Here is a 19112-nt window from a genome sequence, read left to right on the forward strand (position 1 = left end):
TTTTGAATTGTTTGACAGCCCAAGAAACCTGACATCATCTTCTGAACTTTCTACCTCTGGTTCTATTCTCCAGGAAGCACTGCCTAAGTCCTCCAAAGTTCCTGATAAGCCTATCCAAGTTGTCAAGGCATTCTACTGAGGTGAGATTTCGATGCCCCACTCCTGACCAGCCCCTTAGCCAAAGATGTTTTCATCCCATGACCACTGAGGCCATCACTCTGGCTACTAACTGAATTTGATCATCCTGAGCATCTGTGAGAAATGCTGCTGCTGATTCCAACATGGGCCCTTGTGAGAATTCTTTGGCCTAGGCCTACTAAAGCCAATACAGCAGAGCTCAGATAATACAGTCCCACAAATAGCTGAGTGGAGGGAAAACTGTGCTTTCTCAAAGATCCATCTAAAATGGAGTTCCAGCCTTCTGTCATGGAGGTACCTGAGGAGCATCCCCCACCTTTCTATGGGAATGGAAGTGCTTTGTAAACATGAACCATGGTATCCACTCTGGGGATGGCTCTCCTTCTCTGCACTGGGCAGAGGTTAGAGCTTTATGAAGGCCTTGCTCCTTAATATCTCCCATCCAGCACATTCCAAGCCTCCTAGATCATATCACTGACCACCTGATGAAATCAAAATGATTTTGCTGTCAGCTAGAATGGGATCTCCTTCTGCTTGTACACCAACAACTGCAAAACAATCATCACTTTTGATTATGGAGGAGTAGCCTAGTGTTTACAGCATTGGACTGGCAACCAGGGGAGCCCAGTTCAAATCCCACTGCTGTTCCTTGTGATTTTGGGCAACTAAACCCTCCATTGCTTCAGGTATAAACTTAGATTGTGAGTCCTCCAGGAATGGAGAAATACCAACTCTGTCTGAATGAGCTACCACTAACAAAGATGTGAGTTAAATCCAATAAATGATCAGAGAGCTGTAACTTCCTGAAGAGTCTAACCATTGAGGAGGTTACCTCCCAGGAATCAGGCCCCCCTATTTGACAATCTGGAATGATAGCACAGGTTGAGCTCTACCAAACCCAGCTGTTTTCAAAAAGACCCTGATCTTGCTGGAAGTGCTGGAAACCACCAGCGGTGAACAAGAATTAGATTTAGGTACTGAAAGTGAAATAAAGCCCACAGCTCAGTTGGTTCCCATAGTTCAGAAACAGCATATTTTCAGCAGAAGGAATTTTTTTATTCACTGGACTTTAGTAAGGATAGGGGACAGGAGAAAAACAAAACATCAAAAAAGCAAAATAATTCCATGAAAAGTACAGCAAAACTTTTGACCAGAAAAGCTACCATATTTTTCGGACTATAAGACGCACCGGACCATAAGACGCACCTAGGTTTTAGAGGAGGGAAATAGGAAAAAAAAAATTTGGACTATAAGACGCACTTTTTCCCTCCTCTAAAACCTAGGTGCTCCGGTGCGTCTTGTCCGAATCCCTCCCTCCAAGTTCGGGATCGCCCTCAGGGTTACCTCCTCCCCCCCCCCCCCCCCCCGGCCCTGTCACCACCTCTCCCCTTACTCACGTGATCTTCCCTAGTGGTCTAGTGACGTCGGGGCAGGAAAGAGCCCCCTCTTTCCTGCCCAGCGCGCTGCTCTGCATCCTCCTGTATGCTGCCTGTGATGACGGTCTCGGCGAGATTCAAAATGGCCGCCGAGAATTGAAGTCTCGGCGGCCATTTTGAATCTCGCCGAGACCGTCATCACAGGCAGCATACAGCGGATGCAGAGCAGCGCGCTGGGCAGGAAAGAGGGGGCTCTTTCCTGCCCCGACGTCACTAGACCACCAGGGAAGATTGCGTGAGTAAGGGGAGAGGTGGTGACAGGGCCGGGGGGAGGGGAGGTAACCCTACGGAGGGCTATCCCGAACTTGGAGGGAGGGCGATCCCGAACTCGGAGGGAGGGAGGGCGGGCGGCCTGCCAAATCTCTACCTTCGGACTGTAAGACGCACCCCCCATTTTCCTCCCAAATTTGGGGGGAAAAAAGTGAGTCTTATAGTCCGAAAAATACGGTAATGTAGGGCCCCTTTTTACCAAGCTGCGGTAAAAGGGGGGCCCTGCAGTAGCGTCTGCACATGGATTTGCTGCATGCCAAAGCCCCCCTTTTACAGCAGTGGGTAAAAGGTTTTTTTAAATGTAAAAAAAAAAAAGAGAAGTCGGTGTGCGGTAAGTTAAATACTTGCCATGCAGCTATTTCCTGGGGGAGCCCTTACCGCCAGCTATTTAGGAGGTGGTAAGGGCTCCCGCGCTAACCCAGTGGTAACTGGGCAGGCCGGGTAAGCCCCCAGTGCTAAAAATATAAAAATATTTTTCAAGCACTGGAAATGGCGTGCGGTGGGGGCAAGAACTACCACCGGACTACCTCCTGCGGTAGCCCAGCAGTAGTACCGAATTGGCGCACCTTTGTAAAATGGCCACCTTAGAGAGTCAGGCAAAAGTCCCACATCACTTTTTGCAGAAAAATATTTGCTTGCATGATTTCTTGCCCCTTCCAGAAGCAGGGGCGTAGCCAGATCTTGGTGGGAGGGAGGTCCAGAGCCCAGGGTGGGGGCACATTTTAGCCCACCTGCCCCAGCCGCCGACCCCCCCCTCGCCACTTTCGGACACCTCCCCTCGCCGCCGACCCTCCCCCGCCACTTTCAACCCCCGCTGCTGCTGCCAGGTACCTTAGTCTTCTTCAGCGCCAGTCTCCGGCGCGTTCGCTGATCTGTGCTGTGCTGACTAACGTCCTGCATGCACGACTTGCATGTTGACGCATGCAGAACGTCAGTCAGGACTCACAGCACAGATCAGCAAATGCGCTGAACACTAAGGCTGGTGGGGGTTGGAGACCCCCGCCAGCAAAGTTACCTGGCAGCTGCGGGGGAGGGTCAGCGGCGGTGGCAGGGGTTGAAAGTAGAGAGGGCCAGGGCTAAATCTGTGGGGGCCCATGCCCCCGTGGCTCCACCTAGCTATGCCCCTGTCCAGAAGTTACAGGAAATCAAACCCTTTGGCAAAAAGTGCACAGTGAGAAGTATGCTGACCTGCAAATGCTTTGGGGCCACTCTGTTCCCACAATTTAAATCTGACCCAGAGATTGCAGTTCACCTGTCTGTCCCCCGCTCTGGCTGTAGCCAGGGTGTGCTCTCTCCATCCTGTTTTCTTTCCCCATCTACACTGAACTGCTTGCTTTAAATAGAAGCGGAAGCAACTTTATGGGGCCCTCTTACTAAGCCACGGTAGGATCTAAGCGCGCACAGTGTGCACCAAAATGAGACTACCGCCAGGCCAGCACGCCCATCTGGCGGTAATTTCAGATTTGGCACGCGCCCATAACACCTGGATGAATTATTTATTTATTTCCTCCTACACACGCCGGTTCTGATGGTAACTGGCACTTGGCGCGTGCCAACCGGTCACCGTGTGTGTAGCACATGAGCCTTTACCATTAGATCAATGGGTGACGTTAAGGGCTCAGACCAGTTTTGGGCATGCGCTGGTTTCATTTTTACCGCAGGCCCTTTTCCCATCCCATTAAAAAAAATAACAACATTTTTTTGTAGATGCGGTAAAAACTGGCCTGGCAAGCGCCCAATACACGCACCTACGTTACCCCAGGCCACTTTTTACCGCAGCTTAGTAAAAGGACCCCTTTATGAATTATTCCATCTTCTTTTAATGAATTATTTCATCACCTGCAAATTGGAGCACAGGCAAGACGCAACCTCACATAAACTCTCCCAGATGCAGGAGTCCTCTTCCCACAGTTCAAAATAAAACAATGGAGAAAGGAAGTGGTGCAGGACATCAGACTCACAGAAGCAGAAGCCTGCGCGGCCACATTGGTGATCTGCAAGGGCCAACTTCTACATGGAATGTTGCTAGTGGAATAGCAACATTCCATGTAGAATCCCAAATAGTAGCAACAGTGGAGGAGTGGCCTAGTGGTTAGGGTGGTGGACTTTGGTCCTGGGGAACTGAGTTTGATTCCCACTTCAGGCACAGGCAGCTCCTTGTGACTCTGGGCAAAGTCACTTAACCCTCCATTGCCCCATGTAAGCCGCATTGAGCCTGCCATGAGTGGGAAAGCACGGGGTACAAATGTAACAAAAATAAAAAAAAAACAGTCTTAATCAGGACAGATTCAGTCAGAGCTGGCAAGCCTAGGGCTACAAAAGGGGTAGATGTTACTGGTTACATTTTCCTGTAACTGGCCCCTCTGGCAAAATCCTTTAGTCAAGAAAGCTAAATGACACATGCAGATTTTCAAACAGCTGGAAACAGTTTCCAGGAAAGTTTTCACAACCAGAAAAAGCCAGAATCCAAGACCACATCTGGAAAAGGCCTGGTCCCTTCCATGTGTGCCTAAGTCACTCATTAGAAGCCTGCTCTTTTCTGCTCAGCAGTCGTAACAAGCATTTCAATATTCCGAGTGGTAGTAAATATATGAGGGATAATTAGTTCAATTAATGCTGGTTGAAAGCTTGGTGCAGCTAACAGGAGGAACTCCAGGCTACACAGACTGGAAATAAACCAGCCCACAAGGCTCCTTCCTCAATCCCTAGGCATCACGAGTTACAGAGCAGAGTGTACGTGCCCCAGCTTTCCTCACGCAATGTCATTTTAGCTGCTGAAGAACCTCTTGTGGTTTAAAAATCTTATTTGGGTTCAGAGCTGCAGGGGGTTGTTTGCTGGGACATCATCCCATGAAACAAGTAAAAGAAAATAAACTCTGATGTTATTAGCTGGGGAAGCCAGGTTGTGATATTCATCCTCCTGGTGCATTTTGGTCCCTCTGCGTAGACAGCAAAATCAGGTGGGCCACTGGGCCACGGCTCCACCCTGGGAAAGATTATAGAATAGGCAAACTAGGCAAATGCCTAGTGCCCAAATATGTAGGAGGGACCCTCTCAGGGATGCTGATTCAATGACTCTTAATGCAGAGTTTTGCCCTTATAAGTCAGCTGCTGGCAGAAAGGGGGGGGGGGGGGAACAAGGATACCAACTGCCCACAATGGTCTGTCTATTCTCCCCTGTGCATTGTCCTCCAGTCATCATGAGGAGTCAGTACGTAGCACTTTTTACCTGCTGCTCCCTCCTCTGCATTCAGAACTACAAAGGGCCTCGTGTTGGGAGTTTTAGAAGGGATATATATTACAATGGGAGCCCAAAATGTCTAGGACTCATCAAAGGGTTACTCCTGTCCTGGCCCCACCAATATTTTACCCAACACAGCATCAGCAACTAGAGAGACTGGGGACTGGGCTAGGGTTACCGGACATGTCCTCTTTTTGAGGGAACCAAGGGGCATTTGTCCAGGCTTGCGAGTGGGTGGGTGAGCCTCGGGGTGGCCACCCCTCACGTACCTTAATGTGCCCTGGTGGCCTCTTTGGGGCAGGAAAGAACCCCACTCTTTCTTGCCCAGTGCTGCTACTGACCGCTCGCTGCTGGCGCCATTTCAAAATGGCTGCTCAAACTTCAAGTGGTGGCCTCACGAGACTTCCGCAGAAGTCTTGCAAGGTCACCGCTTGAAGTCTTGGCAGCCATTTTGAAGCAGCGCTGGCAGCAAGTGGTCAGCAGTAGCACCGGGCAGGGAAAAGTGGGGCTCTTTCCTGCCCCAAAGAGGTCACTAGACTACCAGGGCACTTTGGGCTCAGGCCCATCTAGTAGCAGCACACCTATGATGTGGCTAGCAGGGCTCCCCAAGCCCCACCAGCCAAAAACTCACAATGACTGTCTCTCCTGCATACCTTGTAAATAGCAGATCTTCGCCTACAGCGAGCAGTGACTGATACATACTATTTTTACACCGGCCCCACAGCCTTCCCTCTGATGTATTCCTACCTATGCAGAAACAGGAAGTTGCATCAGAGGGAAGGCTGTGGGGTCAGCATGAGCAGTGTGTATTAGTTGCTGCAGGCCAGGGAGGGAGGATGTTTGAGAGACCAAATGGCATGCAGGCGAGAGAGGGAGAGACCAAATCATTTGTGGGATAGGGCTGAGTTCTGCCCACCCATCTTGGGCCCAGGCCCACCCAAAATTGGGTGTCTGGCTACGCCCCTGTGTGGAGGTGGATGTATATGAGGGGGGGGGAGGGAGGGAAAAGAGGGAAATACATAGAAGAGGATAGAGAGAAGAGGAGAGGGGGATATGCTACTCATGGATGGGAGGGAAAAGAAAGGGGGACATACTCATGAAATGCTTAGAAATATACATCTTTTCATTTTATATTTAGCAGAGTACTGAAGAAGATGCATTTGTAACTTTACCAGTATTTTCACTGTTTGTAGAATCTAGCTTTCTTGGGGGGGGGGGGGGGTCAAGGTTAGGCGCAGGGCCGTGGCGTAGTGAGATGAAGTGGGACAGGGGTGTGGCGGGGTAGGGGCAGGACTGAATTTTATTTTGGGTTCTCTTTTTTGTCACGGCAACTATGGTAACCCTAGACAGGGCCAGAAATCAGTTTGTTCGGCCTGTACAGGCTTAAAGGTATCCACTGTGCTGATTTCACATGAAGAAATAGAAGTAGGAGTACCACAGTGCACTGGAGGGTATGACGTTAAACCAGAACTGGACTAAAATGTTTTTTTTTCTTTATCCCTTACGTAAGAACCAGAATTCCATTTTCAAGTATTTACCTGAGAGGTAACGTCTGAATTCTGTCTTCACCACTTCAGATCCATTCAGTCATCCAACCAACCCTTCAAGGCTATAGAGGGGCAGCAGTTGGAGAATTTAGTGGTTTTCATTTTGACTTCTGCACAGCTGGGTAACAGCAGGACAGCGACTGAGACACCCTGCAACAGTATATGAATTATTTTTAAAGCCTGTGTGAAGTTGATACTATACTTTCACATACACGGTAACACAGTACATAACGGCAGATATAGACCTGCACACAGGGGCAGCCCAACCACTAGGCCACCTGATGCCGCATCTTGGGGAGAGGCTTTGCGGCCTTTTACCTCGTCACTGTGATGTTCCAAACCCGGCAGTGATTCTCTTACACTGCCCTGCCACCGCCTCTTCCCTTTACTGCGGCCGCCCCTCTGAAGTAACTTCCTGTTTCGTCAAAGGCTCAGGCAGCCGCAGTAAAGGGAAGAGGCAGGTGTTGCTAGGGCAGTGAATGGGAATCGCTGCCACTGCAGGGTTTGGAACATCACCATGACGAGGTAAAACGCCCGGGGAGGGGGGGGGGCGGTATCTCAGCCGGGGGGGGGGGGGCGTCGTATTAGTTCCACCTCAGGTGGCATCTTGCCTTGGGCTGGCCCTGCCTGCACTGAACAGTCCATCCAATCTGTCCAACAAGGCAACCAGAGATGCACCTGCCACTCTGTGCAGGTTATAGTCATTCATGATTAAATATTGGCTAGCAATTTGTCATCATGCCGACCACATATAGGCAGTTAAATATGATGCAGTTTTGCTAACGGTATTTAACTTGCTAATTTTTGACATTAAGATGTCTTCCCCTCCCTCTTGATGCACAACACCCTCACTTTGTAGCTCATGACAATACAATGATGTACAGTTCACAGACTTGATTTTCATATGTCTTTTACTATTTGCCCGAGTTTTAACAAGATTTTGTAAGAAAGGGGTTTTTTTTTATACCGATGAAGAGATTTGACCCTGTTTAAGTCTTTTCTACCCAGGAAGTGTTTGTCAGGTGGAGGCGTGGGTGCCAAGGCTTTTTCCCTTCCATACTCTTTTGTACTCCACAGGAATATTGCATATTGTGAGAGAGGTTTTTCATTGTGTATTCTCCTGCTTCATTACATAATGCCAGAGTTGAAAATATTGAAGAAATGGTATTTGCACAGCAGTGACTACGTCCAGCTGAAGCAGAGAAAGAAAATGTCCTTGCACAAATTAATCAGCAAAATTTCCATATCCCCTTGTTTTTGAATACTTCCCATCTCTGTTGAAACTCCAGCACTGAAAAGGGTGTGTAACCTCCCATCAAAAATTAGGGGGATAAGAGCCCTCGCATATTTACCTTTTTCCTGACAGCTTTCGCATGGTTAGTGGCTTAATCAGAACGGGGGGGGGGGGGGGGGGGGGATTACCACACCCATTCATAAGGTTTTCTTCTGTTTTTAAGGCCATCCCTCCTTTTCTTAATTCCCTTACTGTTAATACGTCTTTTCCTCTAGGTAACCTTTGTTCTGTTTTAAAACTTTAGATACGTCAGAGAAACATTATAAGTTATTTCTGATTCCAGTTGGCACCACAGAGCCTGGAGTTAGATAAGTGTGAAGACACCAGGTATGAGTAAACATTAAGGGCCTGCAGGAGCTTCAAAATCATTTCTTCTTAACAGAGGAAGAAAAATCAGTAGGGAAAGGAGACATCAGGACAGGTTCATTTATTTTAATAGCTTCCTAAATAATTAAATCCTTTTTTTAATTGGCAGAAACAGTTTCTTTAAGAGTGGCCCTAGGTACTAAGTGGACAGCAGAAACAGCACCTGAAACAGCAAGGCAACAATAAAAGAAGCTTCCAGAGACATACCACACTCCCTGGACCACCACCAAGATGGTGCCACAGAAATAGAGCACAGACAGAGGAGGCTCCTTGACCTGTCTGACATCCTCTTTCAGGACCAGCAAAGAGTAGGGCTGCCGCTTAACTAATTCAGTTCTGGTTTTATCCTAGTGCATGATGCAGGCGGCACTGCTTCACATTTCCCTATTGATTGCCTTATGACAATCAAAACTACAAATCCCTACAGGCATTGAGGTAAAGCCAAGATTGGGTTAGCCTGTTCCTTATGTTGTGGAGCTAGGTGGTAACTCCAGTAGGGAAGCACTATGAGCACCAGAACCGTGAGCTGACCACAGGAGCGGAGACAGGGGAAGAGCTCACACTTCCCATAAGACCTCCTCTGAGGACACGCAAAGAGCCACTATGAATAAAAACATAGGCAAACTAGGTATGTGCCTAGGGTCCAAATGTTTAGGAGGGACCCTTCTCAGGTATACTAATTTAATGGCTCCCAAGGCCAGGTTTTACCCTAGCAGAAATTTAAAAAAATGGGGGTGAGGTGAAGTGGGGTGGGGGCATATTCACTTCTGCTCATAGAAGTCTCTCTGTTCTCTCCATCCCAGTGCTGTGCTCTCCAGTCGGTACAAGGCGTCAGCGAGCAGTGCTTCTTACCTGTTGCTTCTATTTCTGTCAGTTCTCACTAAAAACAATGAGGTCCCGTTTGTGAGAGTTTTAAAATGCCTTTATATTACGATGGGGCCCAATGTACTTGATTGCCTAAGGTTCACCAAAAAATTAATCCGGCCGTACCACTATGAGTGCAAGATATGCGAGTGTACTGCGGACTGAAGAAGAACCTACACAAAACTAAGAACACTGCAACTTATCTACACAAAACCATTGCTTAACGAGGGCACAGCTCTTGCTTACCTCATAAGCTTTCAAGATGACATTCCCTGCACAATCCCCAAACTGCATAAATGTCCAATCATCTCACACTGCGAAAGTGCAAAAACATCATTTGGGTTGGGTTGGACTGGGGATCTTTGGCTCTGTCCTGCCAAGATCTCTTCCCATGTTTAATATTTTTGCCTGGCTCCAGATTTCACAGCTAGGCCAAAGTGCCTGGCTCAGTAACTATGCTCAGCATCCAAGCTCCCACAGTATCTTATAGTGTCTAGTGATTCCACAGCAAAGACGGGCGACATTAATAATGCAAAGCTCAGCCCATATGTCATCGGAGAGAAAGCGACAGAAGGCAACACTGGAAAAAAAATGGCCAATGCAAGAGAATAAAAAAATAAAAGGGCCGTGCTCTCACCTGCCTCTGATCGATACACAAAAGCAGCACAGAGCAAAACCTCTTCTCTGGAGACCCAGCAGCCTGTTGGACTTTCAGGATAAGACAGGGATAGGAATCCACCAGGATGGATGAACAACAAAATCCCACGTAACCAACAAACAGAGAAGAAAAGTGGGACGTGGACAAACGACTCCAGAGACTGGGACTACTGGGTGAAAATGGAAAACTTTATTACGGACTTGACACAGATCTGTGTTTCGGCCACAGGCCTGCCTCAGGAGTCTCTATAATATGCGTGCAGATATGTTATCACTGAATAACGGCGAGGTCTTTAGAAAGACTTTGGAACTTGAAACTGCCGTCGTGCATGAACGTAGCTCTATCCATGGAGCAAAATAGTAAAAAGACTTTCAGGATATCCACAATGAATATGTGTGAGATAAAATCGTAGATGTCACTACGGGACGGCTTGGAGTGGCAGGTGCCACCCTCAAAAATGGCTTTGCCATCCAAGCCAGAACCAAACAATACGGGCAATTTTAGAACTAGGTGGCTGAAGTTAGGCAACATTCGTGCGTGTGTGTATATGCACCAAAAAGTATTACCGGCCCCGAATGATGAGCAATCCGACCGATAACGCATCCTATCATGGGCCATGGCGGAAACACGTATAGAAGATCCTCTGGCCATGGCTGGAGAAGCGCGTCTATGCCCTCGGAGCGGGCCTCCCTGCCCCTGCTGAAGAAGCGGGGGAACCTTGGCATTCGAGGAACGTGCCATCAGATCGATCAGCAGAACTCCCCAACGGGCCGTTATCTGATCGAACACCCGCTGGGAGAGCTCCCACTCCCCCGATCCAACTGATGTCGGCTGAGGAAGTCCGCTTCCACATTCAGCACCCCCCGCAATGTGTGCTGCTGACAGAATCGAAAGATGCCTCTCCGCCCACAGATAGAGAGAGGAGGCCTCCTTTGCCAGCGTTTTTCTGACTGCCACCACATTATACCCAGAAATTGAATGCTGGGCCATGCCCGGGCTCCTCATTGAATTTCTGGGTATATGCAGCCGGTGAAAACACAGCTGGTTAAGTGTGATATTCAGCACTTAACCACCTATGAACAACAGCATAAAGATAAGGCTGACTTTTATGAGGTCCTGTTTATGCAGTAATCTTAGCCGGTTAAGTGCTGACTCCGCTCCCAGAACACCTCCAAAATAGCCAGTTTTGGCTTGGTTGCTAACCGGGCATTTTCAGTGACACTATCTGGTTAAGTGCCGCTGAAAAAGCTTGGTTAGCCCCAGACTGGCGATTTAAAGGGCCAGGAGCCTCTCCTTGCCATTTAAATCATTTTGAATATCGGGCTTAGGACACACACAAGTGTCCCAAGTGCTATTGTGTGCAAATACAGAGGGGGAAAAACACATGGATGGAGCACGGGTATGATATGGGTATGTCTCCCAGTAACACATACAACTTACTACATTTACTCGATATTCAGCGCTATTCAACCGTCCAGGAACGGCTCCTGGCCAGTTAAATAGCCTAAAGCCAGCTAAGCACTAATGTTCAGTGCAAGATCGCCATCTATCTCAGCCAGGGGTGGACTGACAGTGGTCTGGGTCCCCAGACAGTGAGGGTGATCTGGTCCCCCCCGTCCGCTGCCCGCTGCCTCAATACCACCGCCCCCCTCCCACACACCACAGTCGCCTGAGCCTCAGTGAGCCCTTCCCAGTCCTACCTTGAAGGGCTCTGGTGGTCTAGTGGCTTCTTCGGGGCAGGAACGAACCCCACTCTTTCTTGCCCACTACTGCTATTCTGCCTGGCACCACTGTGTTTTCAAAATGGTGGCTGAGACTTCCCGCGGTAGTCTCATGGATCTCGACAATCTCACAAGTCTGCCACAGGGCATCTTGGCAGACATTTTTAACACACAGTGGTGCCAGCAGAATAGCGGCAGCAGGCAGGAAAGAGTATTGTTCTTTCCTCCCCCCCTCCCCCCGCAGAGGTCACTAAACCACCAGGGCCCTTCAAGGTAGGTCCAGGAGGGTTGTAGTGTGCAGCGGTGGTGGTGGCGGCAGCAGGGCCGCCGAGAGACTGGGCCGGGCCCCGCCCCCGAGGTCATCGCTGCCGCCACCCCTCCCCAGGCCGCTGTGCCGCAGTCCCCATCCGCCACCGGGCCGGGCCCCCTGCATTGAAATCATCACAGTGCCTTACCTGTCACCTTGCTCCATGACTGAAAGCACAGCAGCAGCAGATCAGATTCACCTCCCGTCGGGCCTTCCCTCCCTTTGTCCCGCCCTCACAGAAGTTACATCAGACGAGGGTGGGACACAGGGAGGGAAGGCCCAAAGGCAGGTGAATCCGATCTGCCACTGCTGCACTTTCAGTCACAGAGGTGACAGGTGAGGCGCTGTGATGATTTCAATGCGGGGGGCCTGGCCTGGTGACGGACGGTCGACGGAGCCGAGGGCGGGTGAGATCAGGGATTGCGGTGCTGGGCCCCCCTTGGAGGCCCGGGGAATTTTGTCCCCCCAGCCCTGGGCGGCAGGCAACTGGGCAGAGTCTCTGAGCCCTCGGGCACTGCCCAGTTGCCCGAATGGTCAGTCTGCCCCTGATCTCAGCTGAATATTAGCGCTTAGCAGATAGCCCAATCACTAGCTATGTCACACCACATAGCTAGTTAGCGCTAATATTCATTGGCTAACCAACTAAGTTTAGTGGCGAGATAGACCCACATAAATAGCAGGTCTATCTTTGGCCGCTATAAGTTAGCTAGTCAGCCAATGAATATCGACTTAACCAGCTATGTGCCAGATATGGCCCAGCATTGAATTTCCAGGTTCACCACTGACCTTGGGAGGCAGCCCGGCTAACTCCCGCGGTCTGAATATCGGCCCCTATGTGTATACGTCCTTGCCACATTTAAGCTCAATTACGCCAGCTCTAATGCTGGTGTAACTGCAGGTTTTTAAATGTAAGGTGAGTCGATATCAGGTTACACTAGTATTCTAAAAGGAATCTGGGTGTCCAGCCTGTACAGAACAGGCTCTCCCTTCATGGCACCAGTGTTCCTGAAAGCAGGTGCCCACTTACAGAATTACTACCAATATCTTTAAGCTGGTCTGGCTGGGTCCCTTGCTCTGGTTCCAGTGCCAACCATGGGTCACACGACTTCTCCTTCCTTTCTACAGCAGCTGAGCCACGTGAATCAAACCTGCTCTATGTCTATGGAGCCCTATATGGTTCAAACATTATCAGTTTGAACTGCATGTTTGAACTGTGTGTTTGAAACAGATGAAGTTTGAACCTTGTAGGGTTCCATAATTGCAGAAAGCCATGCTTCAAACAGAGCAGATTTGAAACACAAGGGCCCGGCAATCATAGAAAGGAAGGAGGAAGTGGCATAGAAAGGAAGGAAGGAGGAAGTGGCATAGAAAGGAAGGAAGGAGGAAGGAGGAAGTGGGGGCCATGTGATTTGTGGCTAGCAACAGAGCCGCAGTCCGGGCCACAGCCCCAGTCAGACCAGCTTACAGGTGCTGGAACAAGGAACAGAGATTGAGGAGAAAAGGAGGAACTTGAGCTCAGTAACCTTAGGGAGCAGAATAGAAGGAAGGAACTTAGGGACTGGAGATGGAAGAGTAGAAGGATTGGCCCAAGGACTGAGCAGAGGAATCAGACTTGGGGAAGTACAGAGACTTGGTGGCTGAATGGGAGAGTGGTGAGGGTTCCAGAGTGGAAGAAGTATGGGACTCAGGGATTGGGTGAAACAGAGCAAGAACTGGACCTGGAAGGACTTGTACTTTGTGACTGAGTGGGAGAGTGTTGGGTATGATAGATGGTTTGAGAGTGCGAGTATGGGTCTGAAATGGGGGGAGAGACTAAGACATAGTGTGAATGACTCAAAAGAATGAAGAGAGGATGAGAGACAGTGGAAAAGGATGGGGTGCTGTATAGAAGGGTATCAGAGAGAGAAAGGATGGGTCTCAGAAAGGAATGAGTATGGGTGGATTGGGGCTAAAAAGATAGTGAAAGAGGGGCAACAGGAGATGGTGTAGAGGGTAAGAGATAGAAGAATGACTTGAAGGAGAGGGAAGGAAGGAGAATCAGGGATGCAGCTTGTCCTGGTGAGAGCTGAGAGGGGGAGTTCAGAGGATGGAAATGGAGGAATAAGTAGTGGGTAAAAAATAGATGGGGATAGGAGACTGAGGAGAGAGAGATGAGGGCAATGGGAGTGCTGAAGGATGGGGTGTGAAAAGAAGGAGAATAAGCAGTAGAAGGTGAGAGAAAGGAAGAATGGGATAAAATCAGATATGAGTAGATATAAAGGTAATGTCAGAGAGATGTAGAGAAGGAAGAAGTCAAGAGGACAGAGAACATTGGCAAAAAAAACTCCAAACAAACCTAGAAAATAATTCAGGAGGAGACCAACACAAGAAAAGTGAACTCCTCCCAACCAGTCCCCCAACACCCCTTCCACCAATTCATCCTCCTCGAATACTATTTAACACTACTACTATTTAACATTTCTAGAGCGCTACAAAGTGTACGCAGCGCTGTACAAACACAGAAGAAAGGCAGTCCCTGCTCAAAGAGCTTACAATCTAATAGACAAAAAGTAAAGCATTTAAATTTAAAATATTTAAGCAGTCAAGCACAAGAGAACAGTCACAGAAGGACAGAAGATGTTGAAGGGTGGTCAGTGTGATTAGGTGTAACTCTGGTTGGAGTAGTGGGAGAAGGTGATAGAAGAATAGAAATGGGTGAGGTAAAGTAATGAGTGGGTTGATAGGGAGGTTATATAAGACATGTCACTCTAGGGGTGGGTGGGTAGAGGGGTAGGGTGGGTGGAAGCAGGAGAAGGCATTCTCTGCAGCCCATCCGCGAGACGGAAAATGCTCTCTGAAGCTGCCGCTACAAGTTGCCAGCCTTCTCTCCCTGAAAGAGACCCAAGCCACACCCACGAAGTTCAAACCGCCAGTGGGGAGGGCGAGGGGAGGAAACGGCAGCGCCCGATGAAAAAGAGAGCTCAGCCCGACAGGAGATATACTATAGGATGTCATTCCGAGGCCAGGCCAAGTCCAAAGCAGGAGAATACCCCTCCCTTCTAGATTCAACCTCCCAAATACTCCCCCCCCTGCCAATTCAGACCCCCTCCTCCAGGCCTACCTACACCCTCTAGCAGCTCCATGTACTCAAATGGCTGCCGCACATTCTATCCTAGCAATAATATAAATGCGAGCAGACAGCAGCAGTCCGGTCAGATCTGGATATTCAGTGCCGATGCTCGGACATGACCTGGCACTGAATATCCAGGTCTAACACAGTGAGTGACGGTCAGCATTTAAAAACACCCAGCCAGTCAAGCTTTCAGGATACCCACAATCATAGCCGCCCTGTATAAGAAGCTGTGACCGCTTTCCTCGCCTTTTCCGCCGCCGCCCACCCTCAGCTCCCCGACCTTTCCATTCCTGCCGTGGCCGCCCGGCGTTTAAACCTTTTTAAGTTGCAGCGACGGCTCACCCCCGCTCTAGCCTTTCCCTTCTCGCTCAGTGTCCCACCCTCGCGGAAACAGGAAATACCTCATCAGAGGAAGGCGGGACACTGAGCGAGAAGGGAGAAGGGAAAGGCTGGAGCGGAGGTGAGCCGTCGCTGCAACTTAAAAAGGTTTAAATGCCGGGCGGCCACGGCAGGAATGGAAAGGTCGGGGAGCTGAGGGCGGGCAGCGGTGGAAAAGGCGAGGAAAGGTCACAGCTTGGCTGGGGAGGCTTAGCCTCCCCAAGCCTCTTATACGGGGCGCCTATGCCCACAATAAATATGCATGAGATAGATTTGCAAACAATGCAGGTAGTGCATGCAAATTTATCTCATGCATATTCATTGTGGATATCTTCAAAACCAGACCAGCTTGGTGTAGCCTGAGGACTGGGTTGAGAATCCCTGATCTAGAGATGCCACTGGATAAAATTAACATATATCAGATTTCCAGTGCCGCAAATTCATCCTCATTCATTTTCATTGAGGATAACCTGAAAACCCAACAGGCTGTGGGGTTCCCGGGCCAGGTTTGGTAAGTCCTGCTCTTATGTGTATTGGCAATGATTTATAAAGTGCTGTCTGCAAACTCAACCTTGTATGCAGGGGGGGAGGGAATCATATTTAAATGTTAAAATCTCCAATAAAGAAAAGCTTACTGTACATCCCACACTTGTACATCACAAGCAGCTTTAGGCTACAGTATGTAGGTGGTGTTTTCTTGTGGGAGGGGGATGGAATTGTTAATGAGATTAGTAAGATGGTTAAGATGGTCCCCACCACCTCCGTATTAAGCTTCCTACAAAGTGCTGGAACCCTGAAGGACAGCAAAGGCAGAGAAAGTCACATAGAATTTCAGAACAATCAAAACAACAACTTGAGCAGCAAACATGACAGGCACCTTACAAAAAAAATATAAGAAATCTCCACTAGGGAGAGCCCCTGAAAGAGCACTGCTGAGGTAAAAGATGCAAACACCAGTACGCCTGAGCCCACACCAAAATTCTCAGTTGTTTTTAACCATACCACATGCTACAAAATTCCTCTGAACATCAGAGTGAAATCCACTAAACCCTTAAAAGCCTTCAAGGAGCTAAAGAAAACAAATAAATAAATTGTAATAAGCTTCTGCAGACAGCTTTCCCACCAAAAGGGGGCTTCTCTTAGCTGGGAGAAACCCCAGCGCCATATGGAAGGCAGAGAGCTAGGAGCTAGTAAGAATGGCAGGTCACTAAGCCATAGGCAAATACAATGGCTGTAAGGGAGAAGCCATGGTACCAGCTGTCTACTAAAAAAGGATATTAATTAAAGGGGCAGAGTGCCTTTAGGCTCAGCGGAATACAGAACAGAATGCCTTCCGCACAGGGCCCTTTCTTCACATCACACCACAAGACGAAAGGCCACAGCCTGGGCCCAGCTTCAAAGGAGAGAGAGATTCAGGAGTGTGTTTCTAGGAGGAGAGGTTGAGAAACACAAATGTTCTGTCACAACATGAATGACATGTCGTACACAGCTGACTGGGAAGGAGGCAGGGAAATATAAAATCTCTCTCCTGTGATGGTCTGTTATTATTTTTTTTTCTTTAGTAGTGAAACAAATATATATTTTTTGTAATTTTGGATATTTAGAATGTAACAATGGGAGGAGGGTACAAAAATCCCCCCCCCCCCCCCCCCCCCCCCGATATTCAGCCACAGGCATTATTCCTGGATTATTCAATGCCAGGCCCTGTTAGGGCTTCGGAATTCAATATCTGGGTTTTTTTTTTAGAGCTGGATAACACATAGCCGGTTAGCTACTAGTCAGCCTTTGACAGCATAAGCCAAAACGCTTAAAGATAGGACTGCTGTTTATGCAGCCCCATTTAAGCGGTTTACTTATTCTATTTTATTTATTTGTTGCATTTGTATCCCACTTTTGCAGGCTCAAAGTGGCTTACAATACATCATGAGTGGTGGAAGAATGTTAGTAAATAAACATTTAGTACTGCAGGATCTTGGTCAGCATGATGATAATAAAACAAAGTAATAATATACAAGCAGATATTAAGAAACAGTTCTGAATTTAGATGGGCGAGTTGTGCATATTCACATAGGTTGATCTTTTTGGTATGCTCTATCAAAGAGATGGGTCTTCAGTAATATGCGGAAGTTCGTTCTTTCGTGGAACGAACTTCCGCATACAATGCTAGGTTTCATATTAGGAGTTACCACCCAGAGAAGAATCTAGCCATGAGGTTCCCAAACATGGCCTGGGGACCCTACAGTTGGTTGGTTGTTCAGGATATCAATTTGCATATACTAAGTCTCAAAGCATATTCACTGTAGATATCCTGAAAATTCTCCTGGCTGTGAGATCCCCAGGACAGGTATGGGAAGTCACGATCCACATGTCATCATGTTGAAATCCTCAGTTCAGTGTGAGGTGACAGCCAAAAAAGGAAACAGAATATTAGGAATTATTATGCTACCATATTATATCACTGTATTGCATGGTGCATCTCAAAAACAGATATAGCAGAATTAGAAACATCACAGAGAAGGGCAATCAAAATGGTAAAGGGGATGGAACAACTTGTAGTGGCAGCCTCATAATGCTATCGAAGTACTGTGAGACTGTCAGCCATTTTGAAGCAATTTTAAAGAGTCATGGGATAGGAAGCAATGGTCTGCTGTGGGGTAGGAATTGGTTATTGGACTGAAAACAGAGGGTAGAGTTACATGGTCATTTTTCTCAATGGAGGAGGGTGAATAGTGGAGTGCAGAAGGGATCTGTACTGGGACCGGTGCTATTTAACATATTTATAAATGATCTGGAAATCAGAAAGATAAGTGAGGTGATTAAATCTGCAGATGACACAAAACTACTCAAAGCTGTTAAAACACATGCGGACTGTGGAAAAATTGCAGGAAAACCTTAGAAAACTGGAAGACTGGGCAACCAAATGGCAACCATCTACGCGGACGATGTCAAGATCTATATCCCGTTCAAACATGATCTAACAGAAATCAGAAATGAAATCAAACACTGCCTCCAAATCATGAATTCATGGGCGGATGCATTTCAATTAAAACTCAACGCAGAAAAAACACAATGTTTCATCCTCTCATCACAATATAACACGTATAAACCCACCAGACTACACCCTTCCTGTCTCAGATAGCCTGAAAATTCTTAGAGTCACAATCAACTGAAATCTCACACTAGAAAGCCATGCGAAAAATACTACAAAGAAAATGTTCCATTCAATGTGCAAACTCAAAAGAGTAAAACCTTTCTTCCCAAGGGAAATATTCCGCAGCCTGGTACAATCAATGGAACTAAGCCACCTAGATTATTGCAATGCAATCTATGCCGGATGCAAAGAACAAATCATTAAGAAACTCCAAACTGCCCAAAACACAGCAGCCAGACTCATATTTGGTAAAATGAAATACGAAAGTGCCAAACCTCTAAGGGAAAAACTACACTGGCTTCCACTTAAAGAACATATTGCGTTCAAAATTTGCACCTTGGTTCATAAAATTATTCACGGCGAGGCCCCGGCCTACATGTCAGATCTCATAGACCTACCAACCAGGAACACAAAAAGATCAGCACGCACATTCTTGAATCTCCACCACCCCAGCTGCAAAGGACTAAAATATAAATCAACATATGCATCCAGCTTCTCATACATAAGCACCCAACTATGGAATACACTACCAAACGCAATAAAAACAATACACAACCTAACAAACTTCTGAAAATCACTAAAACCCAACCTGTTCAAAAAGACATACCACAATGACCCTACCTAAATAC

The 19112-nt window shown here is 47.9% G+C and overlaps 1 protein-coding gene across 7 annotated transcripts in view; it reads right to left on the bottom strand.

Annotated features, from left to right (window-relative positions):
* The window catches only part of CUEDC1 (CUE domain containing 1), a 137156-nt gene that overhangs the window by 93012 nt on the left and 25032 nt on the right, over positions 1-19112 (bottom strand). For all 7 annotated transcript variants that reach the window (XM_030222513.1, XM_030222507.1, XM_030222508.1 and 4 more), the window contains exon 2: positions 6624-6782. The gene's annotated coding sequence lies outside the window, so the exon portion shown is untranslated. The remainder of the gene's footprint in view (positions 1-6623; positions 6783-19112) is intronic.

This window comes from Microcaecilia unicolor, chromosome 13, assembly GCF_901765095.1.
Source record: "Microcaecilia unicolor chromosome 13, aMicUni1.1, whole genome shotgun sequence".
NCBI lineage: Eukaryota > Metazoa > Chordata > Amphibia > Gymnophiona > Siphonopidae > Microcaecilia > Microcaecilia unicolor.